This window comes from Scardinius erythrophthalmus (genome assembly GCF_964197995.2).
Source record: "Scardinius erythrophthalmus genome assembly, chromosome: 2".
In the NCBI taxonomy this organism is placed as follows: Eukaryota; Metazoa; Chordata; class Actinopteri; order Cypriniformes; family Leuciscidae; genus Scardinius; species Scardinius erythrophthalmus.
Genome location: NC_138222.1, coordinates 68933958 through 68957880, shown reverse-complemented (window position 1 = coordinate 68957880; position 23923 = coordinate 68933958).

Here is a 23923-nt window from a genome sequence, read left to right as displayed (position 1 = left end):
GAAGGATGCAGCCTTCACATTGGGACACAGCTTGTGGCTCCAAACAAACAGCCTTCGGAGAGTGAAATTAGCCTTAAAGGGGTCATAGAATGAAAATGCAAATGTTCCTTGATCCTTTAACAGTTAAGAGTTTGTTATACTATTAAAAAATACCCTGTAAGTTTCAAAACTCAAAAGTATCTTGATATTCCAAAAACTGTTTTATTGAAACAAAGGCCAGCAAACGACAGGATCTAAAAAGTGAGACTTGTGATGTCACAGGGCAGATTTGGCCCCGCCCACTGGAGCATTAGTGAACAATGACATGAGAATGAGAATAGAACGATACAGGAACAATAATATCATTACCTTCCAAACGATCCTAATGCTAGGATAGTGGGGTTTTTTCCCTACAATGTAAATGTCTCAGCAGTGCATTATTTGTTTGTATTCGGTGTATTTCACTGTGGATTATTTGGTCAATTTTGGCGCAGGCTTTGCAAACACTCCTTCCCCAACCGGGGAGCGAGGTCGGTAGCAGCATGCAGCTCTTCCATGAGCCCTGGATCAGCCCTACCCTCGTGTACCTCAACCTACCTCACCCTACCCTAACCTCATGTCTTGTGATGTGGCAATGAACATGACATTATCTGCCGTGGCGCCGAATGAAACACTGGACCCGCCACAAGACTGGCCAGTGACCTCATCCGGAAACCTCACGGGTTGCAATGTGCAAGAGGGGGGTGTGGCCCGAGGAGAATTTGTCGGGTTGTTCCACACCAACAGCCTCAAATCACCCTGGCCACCAGCCAAAGTATCCCCTCTCGTGGAAGGAATAGATTGTGGTGTGGCAGAAGGGACTCTACCTTTAAAGTGTAAGTTGCAGGTTAAATTTTTCACGAAGTAATGCAATGTGTTTATTAAACATAAAGATAAGAACCGCCCACCATTGTTTTTTATACCAAAATGCTGATATAATATGAAAAGTTGGCACTTTTAACAGTGGTTTTAACCGCTCCCGCTCCCTTCCACTAGATGGGGCGTGACGTCATAAGAGGAACTCACTAGTAGAGTTACAGTACGCTAGCAGCTATTTTCGCCTTACATAACTTCAGAAAAGTTGGTTGTATATTTTATTTGATAAAAAAAAAATTATGGATAAAATAACTCCATTGTAAACATACTCGTGTGTGCTGACTTCAAGGGGACCGTGATCCTGCCTGAAATGAGAATATGCTATTCGCAAAACAAACGGGTTCAGGCACGTCAGATCAGCCGGTCGCAGGTCCAGCTGTTCCACTAAACTCCAGAACGCGTTCACCTCACGGCAGCGCATACTCTCCACTGCTGATTCAATTGGGTGGCATAGCCCACACAAACACAGTGATGGGGACATCGATCTCTCTTTTTCTTTTCTGACAATAAACATCGCTAATTAAATTGTGAGAAATTGATAACGCGTGGATTGAGGAAGGGTATTACATGACGTTTGAGGCGTCGATGAGACTAGCGATTGGTGCCTGTGCAGTGTGTGCATCTCTAACGTTACAGGCTTGCAGCTCTGATTTGGACTGACTTACTGTAAGTAAATAATGTCTTCAGTCGTTGTCCCTCCTTGCTATTCTACATGACGGCAATATTTTGAAAAGACTGGCTCGTCCCGTTATATTATCCGGGTTAAGTTTGCACCAGACTAGACTAGCTCTAACGTAGCTAACATTACTCACCAGGACACCTGGCCAACCCTCCACTTATTCTCCTCACACCAAGCATTAATAACTCTTTGAGTGCCATGGCTCCCCTATCTCACGCCTGACCAGTTAAAAATTGTAGGGCTGTGGTCCATAAAGAATTTGATGGTTTCCCACATCCTCAGTCGTTCTCTAAATAGCCATAATACATTAGGAATCTAGCAGAGTATGGGTTGCGAGTTCCTCTTGTGACGTCATCACCAGTTACTGAAAAAACACGCTACCGTTGAAGAAACCCCAATAAATGTTATTTTAACGCATTTTAAGACAGAAATAATTAAATATATACATATAGAGCACTTTTATTTACACATTAATTGGCTGTGGTGGTTAACCTGCAACTTACACTTTAAGGTCATTGAGTCTCAATAGCAACATTGTGATGGTCATGTTCCCGCAATGAGAAGATGACGCATCCACAAATGCAGTCTGAGCGTAATTTAAGCCCAATCACACGAGGCAGCCTTCGTGCCCATCAGCAGAATTAACCTGTCTACCGCACCCAGAAAAACACGGGCAAGACATCTTTAAAAAGATGCGCTGCGTGCATCTCTTTTAGAGAGGAAAAAACTCAACAGCAGTGCTAAAGTAGAAGTGACGCTCGCTCAATTTCTCCTCTGAATCAGCATCTTCAGCGGTCATGACAGAAGCTCATTTTGTGCTCAGTAACCCATTTTGGTTTTGATTTTGAGTTTGTTTAGGATCATTGTCCTGATGGAAGATCCAACCATGGCCCATTATAAGATTTCTAGTAGAAGCCGTCAGGTTTTCATTTTTTATCTGTTGATTTTTGATAGAATCCACAATGCCATATATCTGAACAAGAAGTCCAGGACCTCCAGCAGAAAAATATGGCCACAACTTTAAAGATCCAACGGTATATTAAATTGTACTGTACGTGTTTGCTGCAAAAAAGCTCTTTTTTTTTGTTTCGTCTGATCACATGTGCCGTTTGAAGTTCCAGTCATGTCTGACAACTGAATTTGCAGGAGTTTATTTTTGGATGAGAGAGGAGAATTGTTCTTGAAACCCTCCCGAAACAACATGTGGGGATGTAGGGGTTATTTGATTGTATTTTCTATTTTTATTTTTTGGTAGGCTTCTGACTCCAAGGGCCCTATTTTAGCGATCTGAAACGCAAGTGTCAAAACGCAAAGCGCAAGTAACTTTGGGGGCGGGTCTTGGCGCTGTTGCTATTTTCCCGACGGGATAAATGACTCTTGCGCCAGGCGCAAATCTAAAATGTGTTGGTCTGAAGTAGCTTCATTATTCATAGGTGTGGTTTGGGTGTAACGTGAAATAAACCAATCAGAGCGACATCTCACATTCCCTTTAAGAGCAGGCGCGCTTGTTCTAAAGCAGATTCTTATTATAACAGCAGATTTGCCAGGCGCGCGCCAGGAGCGGTTCACAGCCAAGGAGACCGACGTTCTCGTCAGGGACGTTGGGGATGGAGAAACACACCCAAATTAACTTCGGTTAAAAAGGCGTATGATAATTTGGTTAAATGTGTAAGCTAGATGTATGCTTTTATAATAAATTGTCTATCTATCTATCTATCTATCTATCTATCTACCTATCTATCTATCTATCTATCTATCTATCTATCTATCTATCTATCTATCTACCTATCTATCTATCTATCTATCTATCTATCTATCTATCTATCTATCTATCTATCTATCTATCTATCTATCTATCTATCTATCTATCTATCTATCGTTCATAATAATGTATGATTTGCAAAAATGAAAACTGCTGCTTCTGTGTAGATGAGAGAATCAAAGTGCGCGTTGTGCACACGCTACATTGATTATGGCCAAGCATGCGCCCTTAAAATAGCATATGAATAACATGCACAACGCGCCACTGACTTTAAACTATTTTTTCCTGGTTAGTGGCGCAATTGTTTTCTAAACCTGCAAAATAGCATGAAGGAACGTTTGCGCTGGAACACGCCTCCTTTTTTGCGCTGAACCGCCCAGGGAGCGCAAGTTCATTCCGTAGTTTAGCGACGTGCTTCTGTGGAGGGAAAAGCGCGCTTTGTGCGGGTGCAAAATAGGAATGATACATGCGTCGCTGTACAAAGTCAATTGCGCTGGGTGCAAGATAGGGCCCCAAGACTCAACTAATCTCTGCAATTCTCCATCTGTGATCCTTGAAGAGTCTTTGGCCACTCAAACTTTCATACTCGCCGTGCATTAAGACAATATAGACTAGAGCCCGACCGATATATCGGCAGGCCGATATTATCGGCCGATATTAGGCATTTTCAAAACTATCGGTATCGGCATTTATAACGGCCGATAAATGAATATTTCAAAAATAAAATAAAAACGGACGAAACACCCTTCAACCATGTTATGAGTGTTGGCGTTGTATAGTCCACCAGAGGGCACTCACCAGAGTGTCCACCAGAGGGCACTCTACACCGTCCCAGTTGGCAACACTCGTGTATAACGCGCCACACATTCTGCAACCTGTTGATCCAGCCAGAGTCGGGCAGAGAGAACCGCGAGTGAGATCAGCGGTGAAGTGTGTTCATGGTAGGTTGGTAACGACTCACGAGACATACATTGCTTGAATAACAATTAAAAGAACATCCCTATCAGTTCTCTTAACTCAAATAAGGATGACAAAATTCGTGACTCATGTCCAGTTTTGCTGCGGTTAAATAAGCCGAGAGTGAAGCGGAACAACGCGACGTAGGCTATATTCACATAAAATGTTAACACTGCAGTTCACAAACGTTCATAATGTGCATGTGCTTTAATGCTTTGTCGGTTAAACATTTAATTTTAAAGTCGGCATGAAATCAAATTTGACAAAACTTCTTATATGTAATATTGTAGTGTTTATTATAAATGATTTATCTGTGCACTTCATTATTTTTTTTAAATTCATGTACCCTTATAATCGTTAATCAAATACATTACCCTTCCCTCCCCCCTCGAAACGACCTCTCTTCTCTTTCGGTCACGTGCCATGGCGAAAGGGTGCGGCCAGAGCCGATGAGGGTGCGGCTATAATCGAGATGCTCTCGAGGGTGAACTTGACTGATAACAGAGAATGTCTAATAAGGCTGATGACTTGACTTGACTCATCTTGGTTCGCGGGAATAATAAAATAAAATAAAAAAATCCTTCATGGGAGGGTAACGGTGGGGAGTCCGGTGGAGAGAAATCCTCCACAACTGAGCGTAAACTGACATTCAAATCTGCCTCGATTTTGTTTGCAACGCCAAACCTCCGGTTACAACAAGGAAAAAATTACAATCTCAACTTCCGTTTCATGCCGACTTTAAATGCTGATGCGCTGTTCTAACGTGTGCACTTCTCAGCGCGTACATGTGAAGCTCACATGTACTAAAAGCCTTTCTACCAGCACCTGGATACTGGACTAAGTTATCTTTCGAGGATTATTGTGCAAATAGTAATACTGTTAAATACACACAAGATTTACATAAACAATGTCGGTTGTCTAAAGTGAAGGCAAAATTGAGAGAAAATCTGCTTGTCAAATGCGTGTACATTAGACGTGTCGTGCTCAGCTCTTAAAGAGACAGTAGCAATTGTAAACACATTGCCGCTTGTCCTTAAAGGGATAGTTCACCCAATAATAAAAATGATCTCATTATTTACAGGCACTCTAATGTTGTTCCAACTGTATTCATTTCCTTCTAATATTTTTTCTAATATTAATAGTTTGAAGAATGTGGGTAACCAAACAGTAGCTGGTCCCCATTGACTTCCAAAGGAGAAAAATATACTATGGAAGTCATTGGGGTACATCAACTGTTTGGTTACCCACATTCATCCAAATAACTTATTTTCAACAGAAGAAAAAAACAACTTGAGAGAGTAAATTATGACAATTTGAATTTGTTGTCAATTTGAATGTGAAATTGTTGTTTTTGTTCAAAGGACTAAACGTTTAGTTTGTATTTTTATACATTTTATTTATCAGAACTTTAATATATTTTGATGTTCCTCTGTTCTGTTGTGACAATAAAAGAAACAAGTTTCTTTTTAAAATGCATTATCATATTATTTTAGTTAAAACTCATAAATAACTACAAATAACTAATGTTATGGAAATTTGTTAATGTTTTGTTTCTGAAAAAAAAAAAATATCGTCTGATATATCGGAATATCGGATTTTAAAACCAACAAATATTTGTACCGGTATCAGCCTTCAAAATCCTTTATCAGTCGGGCTCTAGTACCCATCAAAAGTTTGTACACACCAATTGTAAAGTGTGTCCAAACTTACTGTACTATAATACACATAAATAATATTGCTACTGTATTATAATATACACATAAATAATATCGGCCGATATATCGGTATCTGGCTTTTTTTTATCGGTATCGGCATCGGCGCCCAAAAATCCATATCGGTCGGGCTCTAATATAGACACACGTCCTCTTCCTGGCAGAACATTTCCTGTTGATTGGAACTTCTTAAATATTGCCCTGATGGGAATTTCCAATGCTTTAGACATTTTCTTACAACACTTTCTATTTTGTGAAGCTCAACAATCTTTTGCTGCACATCAGAACTATATTATTTGGTGTTCTCGAGACACCAGGCACTGTTTTGTGCGGATGGGCGGCCGGAGCACGTTAAGGATTTTGCTGTTAGAGCGGTGTCGTGTTAGTGGCCACTAAGTTAATAACTAATGATCTTCGCAATGGAAGTGAATCAATCAATCAAAACTAACTTTAGCTGGACAATAACTTTATCCTAGAGCTGCTGTAAAGCCTAAACAATCTGTCATTATCTCTGTAAAGCTGCTTTGAAACAATCCATATTGTTAAAAGCGCTGTATAAATGAAGGTCACTTGACTTGACTTTGGTTTTACTCATTGTGATGGATGATTAAGGGAATTTGGCCTTTGTGTTTCCTCATATTTAAACTCCTGTGAAACAAGAATTGTAATGTTCCTAGTCACTCTGGTGTGCTAAAAAAAGGTAAATATTAATGGGAATATACTTCTGAGATATTTTATTGGAGAAAAACAGTTATTTCATAATGTGACCCCCCCCCCCCCACACACACACACACACAAACACACTTTCAATTCTTTTACTTCAATGAAAGATTAGATTTTTGCAAATTTCTTGAATGAAAGATCAAAAGGATAAACAATGCAGATTTATTTTTTACAGCCATTTTTGATCATATTTACCAGGGGTGCCAATAATTCTGGCCACAACAGTATATATATATATGTATATATATATGTGTGTATATATATATATGTATATATATATGTGTGTGTATATATATATATATATATATATCACTTTACAGAGTTTCCACGTGAACCTGGACGAAGATTTATAGATTAAACCAAAAGTTTTGGTTTGATCCCAGAAACAAATGAGTCTGAACTATGTGTACCAGACTGAAGCACGATAAACAAATTCTGCAAAACACACATCCCGTGCTCTCAGCCGCAGACTTCAAGGGGTAAGACTGATCTGAGGACCGACATTATTTACAAGAAGGCGACGGGAAAGTGGTTTATGAGGGTCCTATCCACCGTGGGGGGCCCCGAGCAGGTTCTGGTGTTGGAACAAGAAGTGAAAACACTGTTGAAGAAAGGGGCCATAGAACATGTACCTCTCTCCAACAGGGAAACCGGGTTTTACAGTCGGTATTTCATCGTTCCAAAGAAGGATGGGGGGTTGCGTCCCATTTTGGATCTGAGAGTTCTGAATGAGTCAGTCATGCAGCTAAAATTCTAAATGTTATCTTTGAGACAAATAATACTTCTACATATCCATCCTTCCATATCCTTTACATTTAATCATTTAGCAGACGCTTTTATCCAAAGCGACTTACAAATGAGGAGAACAATAGAAGCAATCAGACCAGAGTTCTGTAGCAGTTCTGTATCTGAGTTGTGTGGAAAGGCTTGATAGTACATGCCAGAAGACCCGCTAAGAGAGCATTACAATAGTCCAGTCTGGATAGAACAAGAGCTTGGACCCGGAGTTGTGTGGCCTGCTCTGACAGGAAGGGTCTGATTTTCCTAATGTTGTATAAAGCAAATCTGCAGGACCGGGCCGTTGTAGTAATATGGTCTGTGACGCTTAGCTGATCATCAATCACAACTCCAAGATTCCTGGCTGTCCTGGATGGAGTTATGGATGACGAACCCAGCTGAATGGAGAAGTTGTGCTGAAGTGTTGGGTTGGCCGAGACCACGAGCAGTTCTGTCTTAGCAAGGTTTAGTTGAAGGTGATGGTCCTTCATCCAGCAGGAAATGTCTGTCAGGCTGACCGTCGGTTCATCAGTTGTGTGTAGAAAATAATATAATATAATGTGTATAGAGTTGTAATCAAATATTTAGGAATAATAATTGACCAACACCTGTCTTTTAAAAAAACAAGTAAGAAGGGTTATAAATAATGCTAAATTTAATTTAAATAATTTAAAAAACATCAGGCACCAGCTTTCTCAATCAGCTGCACTACTATTTGTACATACTTTGATTCTCCCTCACAATAGCATATGTATTGTGATGTTTAATGTGGTCCATATGTAATATTGTAAGTTATTTTATTTGTTTGCCTGCCTTTCCTCACAGACCTCAGGGGCCATCATGTGCTTGTTCCACACAGACAATTCATCGGTGGACGCCTGCATAAATCCCTAGGGGGGGGGGCATTACTTTTTGCTTTGTTCCTCCTCACTATCACTTCTCTTAAAAGAATAGGAGATCTGCAAGCCTTGTCGGTTTCACCTTCATGCTTGGAATTTGCACCTGGTATGGTTAATCCTCTGGGGTCGGCGCTGACGCCGGCGTGATCAGCTCACTTTTTTTCTTATCAGTGCAAAAGAGACTCAAAATACTCTGTTGATTTTGATCTTACATATAAGTGTTAAACATCATTTGATCCTATTTTTGTGTATACTCACAATAAAAACAAAGTGTTGTGTTTTTTGCCAAATAAAGAAAAATAAACGTGATGCAAGTTTTGCCTTCTCTTTGTCAGTGAAGTCCATTCTGAAACGCGTCCGAAAATGAACTGTAACTCAGCGAATACTCAGTCACACAGGCATACAGACACATGAGCATAAAGTAAAAATATTGTCAGTTTATATAATCTGAATGAAAAGAGAGAGATGTCAGTCGTTCTCAGTTCAGCTCACTATAGCTCATTATCTGTAAATGTGAACACGCCCACGGAGAGCGCGCGCTATTCAAACGCAAATGATCTGAGGCGATCCATGCAAACCTGTCAACGCCCTCATCAGCCATGTCATGGAAATAATCTTCAAATCTGAAATAAACTGAATATCGTCACCGTAACATTATCAGAAACTGTCACCTTTTTATTATTTTGACTGCATTTGTTTTCATCTTTTTTTATTCATCTTATATCACTTTACAGAGTTTCCACGTGAATCTGGAGGAAGATTAATAGATTAAACCCAAAGTTTGAGGGTTTGATCTCAGAAACAAATGAGTCTGAACTTTGTGTCCCGGACATTGTGTCCCAGGCTAAAGCAAGATAAACAAATTCTGCAAAACAAAAACTCGTCTGTTTGACTGAGGATTAACAGCATGACTTTTGAACTTTCTGTTCATCATTGAAACCTGAAAACAAACACTGTATAGTCTTTCATTAAGCAGTAGAAGCATTTTCATTAGTGATCAGAAATGTTTCATGAGCACAAAATTTACATTTACATTTAGTCATTTAGCAGACGCTTTTGTCCAAAGCGACTTACAAATTAGGACTAAATTAAGCGAGTCATCGTGAAGAGGCAAAAACAACTCAAGAAGTGCTCAGAATACGAGGTTCAGGCATTATTCAGAGTAGCATAAGCCCGATAAGCGAGGATTTAAAGGGAAAGGAAAGTGTTTTTTTGTTTGTTTTTTTTTTTTTTATGAGGTTAAGTGCTCAGTATATTACTCAGACAGCAACATAGAATCGGCCCAGATCCGGCCCACATCCGGGCCGTGTGGCATTTATGTGTGGGCCGAATCTGGGCCTAATCTAATTGCGTTACTTAGTTACTTTTTATAAACAGGAATGCGTTACATTACTTTTGCGTTACTCTTTCTCACCTGGGCTGGGCTTTCTTGTTTGTTTGTTTTTAATAACAATAAAAACATTTCTATTTTTGGCAAAAGGCCCTTTCACACCAAAAGTGAAATGAATAAACCTCGGACTGAAGGGTTGAAATGCATATTTACGCATATTTATAGAAGCAGCTCAAACAAACCTTTCAGCTTCTGCTGTTCTGGATTAAAAAACAATACGATACAAGAGAGGGAAGTTCAACACTCTTATTTCTAAATCTAATCTAAAGTAATTTTTGCTTATTAGAATGGTTGAATTAGATCATTGAAGGTCAGCAGCAAAGACATTGCTTAATAAAGTGAGATTTAATACATAAAGTATATTTGTGTAATTTAATATAGCTAATTATAAAAGTTTTGCAACACCTCATATTTCTCTGAACATGGGGACAGGAGAGCTGTCAGTCAATAAATGTTTAAAAGGTAATTTTTAAAATTTTCAAATGTAATATACATGCAGCGTTGGCGAACATTCAGAAACAAAATAATCGTACTGACTCCATACTATATGTGTACAAATTTAAAATAAAATGACCAAGTTAGGGTTAGGGTCATATTATATAATGCAAAGATGTTAATGTTGTACATCATTCACAAGCCAAACGTCAGTGGGTTTGATCTGGATGGGATCCTGACGTGCTTTGAATGTTATTTTCAATGTAAAACACGAGTGTGTCACTATCAAGCACATAAAAGAGCACGACAGACTCATCAAACTGACCCGGAGTCAAAGCTTCCAGAGCAGATCATTGGTCATGAGGAACGCTGCGATCTTTGTGCTGTTATCAGGTGAGTTTGGAAAAACTGCTGCTTAACATTCATTAATTATCAATGAGTTCATGTTTCTTGCCAAAGCTTCATCTTCTGTTAATCCACTGCTTTCATTCAAGTCAAAAACATTATTTAACATCACAGAATCAACCAAAATACATTCATTTATACCAACAAAACTCATCTGTATGGGTTACATCATGTAGAAATAGCTTTACAGTCTAAAAGAGCATGAACGTGTTAAAATGGGCTACATTTAGAGTTACGAATGCAAATCAAAATCCTTAAATAATATATCCGCGATATATTAAACCCGATAAATAATGTAGCATTTCCTTCAGCTGAAACTCTTCAGATGTGCACTGTTCAACATGATGGTTTTGAATTGCTTGAAATATGATTAGAATCACTTCAAAAAAGGAAAATACAGTAAAGTAGTGCAAGTCTGTCACATCGGCTTCATAAAACTACCATGAAAACATTATAATAGTTTGTTTGGGACATGGTGAGACTTTTGTTTTTGTAATCAGGCTCTCAGAAAGTATAAAAATATAAATAGAATTTTTTTATTTATCTGCAAATATATCAATTATCGGCTTTCAAATATAAAGAATTATCGGTTATCGGTATTGGCCAAAATGTAATGGAGTAATATTTGACCAGTAGTATCTGTACTTTCACTCAAGTAAGGAAGTTGGGTACTTTTTCCACCTCTGGAAACAACTGATAATCACTTTTTACTGTGTATAATACTTATCCACATAAATACTGCAGTTTATATTGTTATACTACAGGTTTCAATAACTCTTGTTAATGCATTGATTATTTTACTGTATTTCACTTTAAAATTTTGCGTATCAGCTCTTTCCAGTCCAGAACGCTTGAGATGAGATGTTTGCATGTTTGTTGTGTTTCAGCTCTGATGCCCGTGGCGTTCTCACAGCTTCATAACTTCGTCTTCGTTTCTCTGGAAGTGAACTGGTCCGAGGCTCAGACCTTCTGCAGACAGTATTTCATTGATCTCGCCACTGTTAATGACAAGACGGACAACGACAATCTGTTAAAAGTTCTGGCAAACAATACAGGTTGGATCGGACTCCATCGGACTTCGAATGAGTCTCCTTTAATCTGGTCGGATCAGAGCGGATCCACGTTTTCAGACTGGGCTCTTAACCAACCCGACAATTACGGTGGTGCACAGTGGTGTGTTCATGTTTTATATAACCAATGGAATGACGAGGCATGTGGGAAAACATTTCCTTTTGTGTGTCATTTTGGTGAGTTGATCATCTTAACATACATCCTTAACATACACATTTTTTCCTTAATAAGAAATTTAGAATTACATCTTTGAATGTTTTTGGCCTCACACATGCAGAAATCTAATGCAGATTGCCTCTCAAAATGATGTTTTATTAACGTTTTTATGTTTTTGTTTAGTTGGGGGGGAGAATGTTCAGATAACTATCACAAGTGGCCAGCACTCAGCAATCAATGGTAAGAGATATATATACATTCAGCAGTCTCACCTTAATCCATTGACAGTTTAGCAGCAGTTTAGCAGCATCTTGGTTCGCCGTTCTGCTACCATGTCGCAACGTCAAAGCTCTTCATCTGACGAAGAAACAAACACCCCCAGGGATCCGCCTTCGCATTCCGCCATCCCCAGGACCATTCCTCCAATGCTGGACATCGCACCTGAGCCCCAGGCTTCTTCGCGCGGCCGCACGCCTGCTTGAACAGCCCTGCGCTCGCCAAGACGTCGAGGCCAGTCTTCGCCGCCCCCAGCAAGACTTCCATCTTCCTCCCTGGCCTCCTCCTACCGCTTGGCTGTCCTGACGATCCCACCTATCGGGAAGTGGACCGTAGCAGGATTGAGAAAAGGGAAAATAAAGCGGTGCTGTATGATCTGTACGTTACTTTACAGTCAGCCAACCACTCCCCAAAGTCCACACCAACTCCCAAGTCGGCTCACAGGCAGAGCAAAGCCCATAGGGCCCAAAAGTCGCCTCCTCAGACACCATCGTCGTCCTCCCACACAAGATCCGGCTCGCTTCGGCCATCGAGCCGCAGCAACAGGCCTTCAGCGAGCCCAGGTTTTCGCAGTTGCTGGTCCACTCCCACCTCTCGACGAGGCCCAGCCCTCCACCACGACTTCTGTGGCCGCAGCGCTGTATGCCGCCAGGCCCAGCGGCCTCCCCAAAGCCTCTCAGTTCTATACTCCCGCTGTTCATAACCCTTTTCCTTTTCAGTGGCCTCCAGCTCCCGTCGCAGTCCCTAGCGTGAGGCTATCGTCGCTAGCAACACAGGCCCAACCATTTCAACAGTCTTACCCAACAGGTTACAACCCCGCCCACATCCAGTGGCCTGCAGCTCCAGTAGCTCAAACAAGCGCAAGCCCGCCTCGGCTTGCAGCACAAGCCCACACTCAATACTATCATCCTTCCTTTCCTTCCTATCCTCCAACTAACTTTCCTTTCCAAGCAACAACGGGTAATCCAAGCGTGAGGCCGCCATAAGACATTGCCTTTTCTCGTTTCACTGAAATGATCTGTTCAGCTTTCCCCCAAAGGCGGCGCAAACTGAATGATTATCTAGCAATCATAGCCGACCTCGCGCTGTCCAATGGGGAGGGCACTTCTAAACGTACCATAAAATTTTTTCAGCTAAAAGTGCTGTGCGAGTCGCACAGTGGACCAGTGCACATACTGGGGCCCACTCGACCCAGATTTCCACAGCAGGGTGTTTTAAGGCTGCAAAAAACATTTCTTGCGCGGTCTGCAGGTCAGTGGTACACTCAACTGCATCGTGCCCGCAGGTTAACCCTTCCTCTCTTCCCGGCTCGGGAACAAGCAATGCTAAATCCACCAGCTATGTGCCTCGTGCAGCAACCACCAGCGCAAACCAGGACTCCTCTTTCGACGAAAGCAGACAGCTGTAACCATGTAACATAGCGCACAATGTAACAGAGTACGCTGCCGGTTCATGCACATCTGTAGCTTCTGTGGCGGTGCTCATGCCCGCATTGTATGTCCAGTGTACAAATCTGTGAATTAAAAATTCAAAACATAATTTGTAATAATCTTCAATCTGCCCTCATAGAACCTGAAGTTGTAGACAATCTGATCAAAAAAGAGGTCGAGTCAGGCTTCATGATCGGCCCGTTTGACATCCTCCATTTAATCTGTTTCGTATTAGCCCCATTGGAGTGGCTACAAGAAAATTCTTGGGAAAAAAACGCCTAATAATCGACCTGTCAGCCCCGCACAATTCCCCATTCCCAAGCATAAACAGCTTGATCCCTCTCAACGAATTTTCGCTTAAATACTGCGACATAGATCAGGCAATCAACATGGTCAAAATCGCAGGTCGGGGTGCTTGGCTTGCCAAAATTGACATTACATCTGCTTTCAAAGTAATGCCTAAACATCCAGATTCATGGCACCTTAGAGTTTGCTGGCTTGGGAAATATTATTTCGCAATTATTTCACACATCCTCACAGTCCAAAATGTTTTTTTCCGAGCTCAGAATTTCCATCGCACAGGAAAAAAACATGGGCCCTGCAACATCCATCGAGTTCCCTTACGAGAACGTTCTCTCGTACTGCGTTGCAAACGCTATGGGAAAACTCCTTTTCTCGAGAATATTGAAGCCTTTATTTTAAAACGCATTTGCTACAGCACAGGCGAGAGCATCAGACCCACGTGAGTGAGCTGATAGGCTGTGCTGTGGGCAACTGCACGAACCAATGGCGGATAGACAGAAGCGCGCGAGCCAATCAGGGCGCTTGGCGCTCTGTCACTGTCAAGCGCGCGAAACTACACGTGACCATAACATATAAATACAGATAGAATCCGCCATTTGACAGATTTAATCTCCTTCAGCTCGACTCACCTCGTCGCTGATTTTCTCCGGTCGTAAGAAGCCCTCGTCGTGGAAAAGCCGTCCAGCGGAACAGCTTCGCATCCCGGCATCTCGCCAGCTGAGCGTTTCCCTGTGGCATCCGACGAAAAATTATATCCTTTTCATTGCATATTTATCTAAAAGAGCAAACCGCTGTTTTCACAGCGCGGCATAATGCCTCTCTCCATCTGTGAGAGCTGCGGGGTCTCCCTGCATGCATCCGACGGACACACCCAGTGTGCGGCCTGCCTCGGCCCTGAGCACGCCGAGGCAGCGCTCATGAAAGGCGGCTGCCAATTCTGCGACGGGATGCCTGTCTCCGTTCTCCGTTCAAGGCTGTCTTCGACGGTGACCGATTCCGCCCACCTTCCGTCTTCGGCGCCCCACGAGCCCCGTAGGAAGAAGCGGCGCGATCAGAGGCGTCCTGAGCGCGGTGAGTTTAGCGAGTGCACGCCGGGCCTTTCTCCTCGTGCCTCGCCTTCTTCGCCTGTCCTGTTCTCTCGGAGCGAGCAGCGCCCCTCGTCTGAAGCGGCTGGACTCGTCTCTTTCGGCGCATCTCCGGATGACGTCGATGACGCACTTTCTATGGCGGCATCTGAGAGCGAGGATTGGTCGGGCTCCGCGGACCCCGCCCCCCCCTCTCAGCTAGAGTTTTCTGATACTCGAGCGAGCATTGACGCCGAACTTCTCCGTGTCATGTCTCGCGCTGTTGACGAGTTGGGACTCGATTGGCTTTCTCCAGCTGAGCCCGCCAGAAGCCGCCTCGATGAATGGTACCTGCCGGGGCGCCAGCAGGCCCCTCGTCAGCGCGCCGCTCCATTTATGCCTGAGGTTCACGAAGAGCTCACAAAATGCTGGCGCGCGCCCTTTTCAGCGCGAACGCGCTCATCTGCCTCTTCTACGCTCTCCACTGTTGACGGCGCTGAAGAGAAAGGATATGTGTCTCTCCCCCCACTGGAGGAAGCGGTCGCTGCACACTTATGCCCCCCCACTGCAGGTAGTTGGAGGTCTAAGACGGTGCACCCTTCTAAGCCGTGCAGAACTACTTCGGCCATTGCCAGCCGCGCATACGCTGCCGCCGGTCAAGCCGCCTCTGCACTTCAAGCCTTCCAGGCCAAACTTCTCCGTTCCATGGATGAGTCAGGCCCGGACCCAGACACATTTAAAGACCTCAGGAGTGCCACGGATCTGGCACTGAGGGCCACGAAGACCACCGCTCAAGCCCTGGGCCGCAATATGGCCAGCCTAGTGGTAATGGAGCGCCACCTCTGGCTAAACTTAACCGAGATCAGGGACGCGGATAAATCTGCCTTCCTCGACTCGCCCGTCACAGCCTCAGGTCTCTTCGGCCCATCTGTCAGCGGCTTCGCCGATCGCTTCACTGAAGCTCAGAAGGCTTCCAGCGCCATGAGACACTTTCTACCAAAGTGCTCCAGCTCAGTCCAACGGCGCCCCAAGAGCACGCCGCGACCTGAGAAAGTGGTGTCCCAGGTCCTCCAGCCCCGCCCAGCGGCTGAGACCAGTAAGCACATGAAGCCAGCGAAACGGTTCCCGTTCCCTAAGCGCCAGGGCCCGCGGCCGAAGCTGACGCTCGATCACGAGCCCAAGAAGCCGTCCTAACCGGCACAAAGAGGGGTCACTGTCCCGCTGCGGCCGGACCAGCCCCAAAAATCGCTCGACTACTGCTCACGGCTCCCTCTTCAGTTCAGGCGGCTGCAGCAGTTCTAAATGCAGTTCATGGGCCCGTCACATGTCACGCACCCCTGCAAACAAACGCTGTTTTAACAGCGACCCACACAAAGCACAAATCGAGCATAATTTCTCACATGCATACATGTCAGTCCGAGCCCCCCACTCTGGGTGTTCCAGATATGATAATGCCTCTAGCTCTGCGGGCTCTAGCTTGGCAAGCTATCCCCGGAGTTTCAGTATGGGTGATGAACATCATAAAGCATGGTTACTCGCTTCAGTTCGCCCGCAGACCACCGCGTTTTCGCGCGGTTATACAAACCACGGTAAGGGGCACATTGAGTCATGTCCTCCGCACCGAAGTGTTAAGTCTGCTGGCGAAAGGGGCCATCGAGAAGATCCCCCCTTCTCTGAGCGAGTCAGGTTTTTACAGCCGATACTTTCTTGTTCCAAAGAAAGACGGCGGCCTGAGACCCATTTTAGATCTCAGACATCTGAACAAGGCTCTCATGTCACGGCCGTTCAGAATGCTCACGACCAGACATATCCTGACGCAGATTCGCCCAGGTGACTGGTTTTTCTCAGTAGATCTGAAAGACGCTTACTTTCACATTCAAGTGAACCCCCACCACAGGCCATTCTTGAGATTCGCCTTCGAGGGGCAGACATACCAGTACACAGTTCTTCCATTTGGACTGGCACTAGCGCCTCGTACATTCACGAAGTGCATGGATGCAGCTCTCTCCCCCTGAGACAGCGGGGAATGCGCATCCTAAACTACCTCGACGACTGGCTCATACTGACCCAGTCAGAGGCGGAGTCACATACTCACAAAGCCTGGCTCCTCAGCCATCTAGAATGTCTAGGGCTCAGGGTCAATGTTGCAAAGAGTGTTCTGTTGCCCAGCCAACGTATCACGTTCCTGGGAACAGTTCTCGACTCCGTACTTATGAGAGCATGGCCCACACCGGCCCGTGCTCTAACGATTCAGCAGCTCACGGCATCGTTCATAGAGGGCTCTCTTGTACCCCTCAGAACGTTTCAGAGGATCCTTGGCCTGATGGCCTCTGCATCATCAGTACTCCAACTAGGCCTACTGCGTATGCGTCCTCTTCAGCTGTGGCTGGCTCCTCTGGTGCCACCCCACGCCTGGCATTCAGGCCACTTGATTATCAAGGTGGACCAGCGCTGTGTTCAAGCCCTGGCCCCTTGGAAAAACGCCAGCTGGTACCAGCAGGGCGTAAGCATGGGGGTAGTTTCAGAGAGGAGGATGATTTCAACAGACGCCTCCAACTCCGGTTGGGGAGCTCTGTACGAGGGCAGGCCTGCCTCCGGCCTCTGGTCGAGCTCGGAGAAACGCCTACACATAAACTGCCTCGAAATGAGAGCAGTTTTTCTAGCCCTAAAAACATTCCTCCCATACCTGGCGGGACACCACGTGTTGGTACGGACGGACAACATGTCGGTGGTCTCTTACATAAATCGCCAGGGCGGCCTCAGGTCCCGCAACCTGTTTGCCATAGCCTCACAGCTCTTGCTATGGGCTCACACCAATCTAAGCTCGCTCAGGGCAGCTCACGTGCCAGGCACGTTGAATACAGGAGCAGACATGCTCTCTCGGGGCAGAGTTCCCCCAGAGGAATGGTCTCTCCACCCTCAGACAGTTCTCCTACTCTGGGAGGTCTTCGGGAAGGCAGAAGTAGATCTTTTCGCCTCAGAAGACAACTTTCAATGCCCAATCTTTTTCTCAAAGAGCAGGGATGCGTTGGCCCACGACTGGCCCAACCTTCCTCTCTATGCGTTCCCCCCGGTCTCGATGCTCCCTCAGGTCATCGAACGGATCAGGAACACGAAAAGCGCAGTGCTATTAGTAGCTCCTCTCTGGCGGACCCAGGTTTGGTTCCCAGAGTTGATGCAGCTGTCTGTAGCAGACCCGTGGCCAATCCCAGTGAGGCGCGACCTCCTGACTCAGGCCAACAGGACAATCTGGCATCCCCGTCCCGACTTATGGGCCCTACATGTATGGCCACTCAACGGGTACCCCAGAACCTCCCAGAGGGCGTCCTGAATACTATAAAGGAAGCTAGAGCTCCGTCTACCAGACGCCTCTATCTCAGTAAATGGTCAGTGTTTTCCAGCTGGTGTGTAGCTCGAGACCTCGACCCATACACTTGTGAAGTACCAAGAGTACTGTCTTTTCTACAGGAGATGTTGGACGCGGGTCGCTCCCCCTCCACTCTCAAAGTGTACGTGGCAGCCATTGCTGCTTTTCACGTATTGGAAGCCGGGGCCTCCTTAGGAAAAAGCGACCTTATAGTTCGCTTCCTCAGGGGCGCCAGGAGGCTTAACCCGCCTCGGCCACCGTCTGTTCCGGCCTGGGACCTCTCCTTGGTCCTGCGGGCTCTTAAGGGACCTCCCTTTGAACCACTTCAGTCAGCTGATCCTAAGCCTCTCTCTCTGAAAACCGCCCTGCTTCTAGCACTGGCGTCAGTAAAGAGAATAGGGGATTTACAGGCGCTGTCTACCAGCGCTTCCTGTCTGGAGTTTGGTCCTAATGACTCCAAGGTCATTCTTAGGCCAAGACATGGATATGTTCCTAAGGTGCTCTCAACTCCGTTCAGAGCCCAGGTTATTTCTCTGTCAGCTCTCCCCTCCTCCGAGGAGGATAGCGATTCTCTCATGCTTTGCCCAGTCAGAGCTTTGAGAATTTATCTGGAGCGTTCGGCCTCTTTCAGACAGTCTGAACAGCTCTTTGTGTGTTTCGGGGGCCGATCCAAGGGCCTCCCGGTCACTAAAACCACACTGTCCAGATGGATAGTTGACGCCATTGCCCTGGCTTACACCTCACTGGGCCTCTCTTGTCCCATAGGTGTTAGAGCTCATTCCACGAGAGGTGTTGCCTCTTCGTGGGCTTGGTCAAGTGGTATTCCCATTGAAGACATTTGTGCGGCGGCCGGCTGGTCCGCTCCGTCCACATTTGTGAGATTCTATAAGCTGGATGTCCCTGCTCTGCAGACATGCGTTCTTTCTGTCTAGACTCTGGCTCTGTGGATCCAAACTAGTTTTGAACCATGGTCACTTGGGTATTCCCATCTATAGCATATGTGCGGCGGCCGGATATCCGCTCCGTCCACATTGTTGAATTATAGCTTTAATGCCCTTGCTTGTAGCTACAGTTCTTCTGTCTAGACACTGGCTCTGTGACCCAGTCTAGTTGATATTGAACACACGGTTTTCACTTTGTGGGCTAAGTGACTGGCTCTGGCCAGATCCGATGAATTATAACTTTAATGTCCCTACTTTGCAGTTACAGTCTTTTCAGTCTAGACTCTGGCTCTGCTGACCCAGACTAGTTTGATATTAAACACACGGCTATCACCTTGTGGGTTAAATGACTGGCTCTGGCCAGTCTTTATTACGGATAATTGATGGGCCCGATGTTCGGTCTCTTTTTATCCTGGCTATTCTGTACTTCCCGGAACTCTGGTGAGTCAGAGCGGCCAAAAGATTAATAGCACGGCGTTTTAAATGGAAACGTTCCCATAGCGTTTGCAACGCAGTACGAGAGAACGTTCTCGTAAGGGAACGTACTGGTTACTTTCGTAACCTTGGTTCCCTTAGAGATAAGGGAACGAGTACTGCGTTGCCTTGCCGTGCTATTTTTCTTATGGCAGGTTTGTCGCTTCAAAAGTGACAGAGCGCCAAGCGCCCTGATTGGCTCGCGCGCTTCTGTCTATCCGCCATTGGTTCGTGCAGTTGCCCACAGCACAGCCTATCAGCTCACTCACGTGGGTCTGATGCTCTCGCCTGTGCTGTAGCAAATGCGTTTTAAAATAAAGGCTTCAATATTCTCGAGAAAAGGAGTTTTCCCATAGCGTTTGCAACGCAGTACTCGTTCCCTTATCTCTAAGGGAACCGAGGTTATGAAAGTAACCAGTACGTTCCTAGGAATTCATTTGGATTCAGCCAAATTCCAAGCATCCCTGCCCAAAGAGAAAATCGACCGAATAATTCTCGTCTCATCTACTCTCCTTAAAAAATCTAATTGTTCAAAACGCAAACTCTTATCCCTGCTCGGCCATTTAAACTTCGCAACGGGCATCATTCGGCAGGGCCGCCCCGTTATATCGCAACTCCTCTCACTCGCATCCTCCGTCCACTCGCTAGAGGACCTCATTTCCATAACTCAAGAATGTCGCAACAAACTCAGGCTATGGTTAACATTTCTAAACCAGTGGAACAGCCTATCCTTTTTCTATAACAACCTCATTTCATCCCCCACTGATATCCAACTGTTCACAGACGCCGCCCCCTCAATCGGTTTCGGGGGATTTTTTCAAGGTCGTTGGTTCGCGTCTCCGTGGCCATCGCAGCTCCAGGACAACCTTTTAAAACCCCTTTCTCAACGCATCGCTCAACACTATCCTCCAAGCAGTTTCTCCCAGGACCCTCCAATCCTACGTGACTGCTTGGAGATGTTTAAAAACATTCCATGTCTTACACCTCACTTTACTAATGACTTCAACGTCACGGCGCTGTCGTCATCTCACCTCTGGCCCGCCTATATCAGATAACCCGATGTGATTGGTGCAGCTCAGATCGAGGGGCATATTTAATGAGCTCCATTGCTTGACACCAGAGTAACTCGCTGAGCAAATTCAACTTGTGCTCTCGCGAGAACTCTGGATTACCAGGGTAGTACGGCGCTCCATCCCCCGAGATAAACAATTCACAAACCTCAAAGTGATTCAAAGATCCCAGCCCACCTTTATTCCGGCGGATGTCCTCTGCTCTTTTGGGGGGAGTACTCTGGGTTGGGGCCGAACTCCAAGCTCGGAGCCCTCCCCCCGGACAGCACGCCAAATACTCATTAAACTTTGCCCCCTCTAATTGTATGTAAGTGTGAACTCGTGAAATTATGTTTTATTAACAAAGTTCAGGAGGAGCACGTTCAGATAATTAACACAAGTAGAGAGCACTCAGCAATCAATGGTAAGAGGTATACATTCAGCAGTCTCATTCAGCGGGCGGGGGGGCTGTTCGGGAATTAAAAAATCTCCAAGGGGGGGTGGGGTTTCGTGTTGGATTAATTCGGTTCGATAGTATAGATAAAAGCCCCCCACCCCCCACACTGACAATTGATTGGTTGGGTCCTTACATGCGCTTCGTGGGGCACACTAGCACGCAAAGTCTCTCGCTCCCTCTCTCTGCCGTGCGTGCGCTCTTGCTCGCTCGCTCTAGGTTCCGGGAGATTTTAACTGATTTGCGGGCATCAGGGAGCCGCTATCGACATGCGGGAGACTCCCGGAACTTCCGGGAGACTTAGGATGTCTGCCTATATTTTGATTTTATTAGTGTTTTAAAAGTTTATTTTTTTCTGAAATAAAATGCATTATGCATTTTTTGAGAAAATGGAGAAATTTCTTTGTCCGCTATGACTTTTCTTCTCCTTTAAAGGTAATGAGCTGATCGACATCATATTGAAGAAAGTGGCACCATAAATGTCTGTCCCATAAATGGGACTTTAAGACCTGCCTTTAATTTGTCTGTCATCAAGGACAGTTGTTTATCTTAATGTAAATCCATAAAGTAATTTCTTTTTTCCTGAATTAGCTGAAGATGTGTTACAGCAGCAGATTAATATTGAGCATCAAACATGATTGTAGATGTTTAGAATCGGATATAATGACAAATTCCATAACACCATAAAACATGTTCATCATCGTTCTCAGATTATGTTTGATCGCACAGCGTTCTTTATGACCTCATCAGTGTGTTCGTCCCACAGAGAAGAAGAAGAAGAGACAGATCGTGAGACTGGAGGTGAAATCAGATCAAGATCTGAATGATCCGGAAGTGAAGAAAGAGATTTTAGCGAAGGTGAGTCCTCTTGTAATTCCACTGGGAGAAAAAGACAGCAGAAATATCATTCAAAAGTCTGTTTGTGTTCTTCAGATGGAGCAGATCCTGAAGGAGAAGGGACTGGCAGGAGAAGCTAAACTTTCATGGAGAACCCAATCCGATGGGAATGTCTTCCAAACGAAGGACTAGCTGAAGAGTTGCCAGACTTGCCTTTGAAACGAAACCGTGAACATGCTGTCCAAGCTTTTATTCAATCATGTTAGTTATTTACTAGGCAAATGCTAAACAACAGAGGACGTCTATCACTATTTATCTTCTTTCTAAGTGTGTCTTGTTTAATTATGAACTCTTGTGTAGTTATACTTCTTTTGTTCAGGGTTGTTTTATGAGTAATCAAGTAGAAAAGCTAGAATGCTTAATTACACATTGTTTTCAGAAGTGTGTCTGTGATATGACCTGGCTAAGCTAGAATGCTTAATTACACATTGTTTTCAGAAGTGTGTCTGTGATATGACCAATAAATACTGCTAAAAAACAAAAATCATTGTTGTTGAACTTCATATCTATATTCCATTATTATGTACACACTAATCCGTCAGTCTTCTTCAACTAGCTGAGCTTCTGTCATACCCAAGAGTCAACATTTCCAAAAATTCAATTATTAGCCTTGCCTGTCTGCGGATCGATTGCTCCTGCCTCGCTGTGACTGCTGCTGCTGTGAGTTGGTTTGTGGCTGTACGCTTCGTCTAAGCCTCGCATTAGCTTTGTATTTCTTTCTGTTTTGAACCATTATTTACTATCATTTCTAGTTGTTTATACTACTAAATACAGCTTACCCAACATCACACATTAACCTGACATCGCTAGCTTCCGTTACTACTAGCACAACACGCTAGTAATTCGCTAGCCTTTTAACACGCCAACCGTGTGCTCAGTTATTTATTTCTTTTTCTCACACGCACCCGCGCCTTTGAGTTCATCAAAAGCCCAGGTGAGTAAGAATCAGTCAACAAACACGGTGAGTAATGACTTCTGTTATTGTCAACTGCACTTCATGTCACCTGTTTAGCATAGCCTTCTCAGTCGGCAATATAGGATTTATATATATATATATATCCCTAGCTGGCGCTTGGTCTGGATTGGCTCCTAAGTCCGTACGCTGCTGTGGGTGCCAATGGTTGTCGAATCTCATTTACGAGGCGTTTCCATGCGGGACGATCCAAGGCGGTCGTTCTGGCGTCGTGGATATTTAGTCTACGATTCCTGATGTCCTCCTCAACCTGTTTGAGCCACGTTTTCTTTGGTGCCGTTCGCTGGATTCTCCACTGGGAGGGTCAGTTATGCCAGAGGAGTTGGTGTGGTAGTCGGCTCCCACTCATTCTGCAGACATGACCAAACCATCGCAGTCGTCGTTTTTGGATTTTTTCCTCGATCAGAGGTTGTTGTTGGCATCTTTGTCGGATGTCCTCATTTCGAAGGCAATCTCGAAGTGATACTCGCAAGATCTGGCGCAGGCATCGCATTTGGAAAACTTCGAGTTTGTTGAGGTCCGCCTTCAGCACCGTCCACGTTTCGGATCCGTAGAGTAGAATCGGCAGGATCAGCGTCCGGAACAGGCGAACCTTGGTCGGGATAGAAACATTGGTTCGCTTCCACAGACACCACTTTAGCGAGGCGAATGCTGCGGTTGCTTGGCCAATTCGACTGTGGGTCTCCGTCGTAGACGCAACTCTCCTCTCTTCAACCAGTGAGCCCAGGTATTTGAACTTCTGAACTTGCTCAATCTGGATGCCGTCGAGGTTGACGTCAGCCGGTGATCCATCTGTTGTCAGTACCTTCGTTTTGTCAACATTAATTTTTAAACC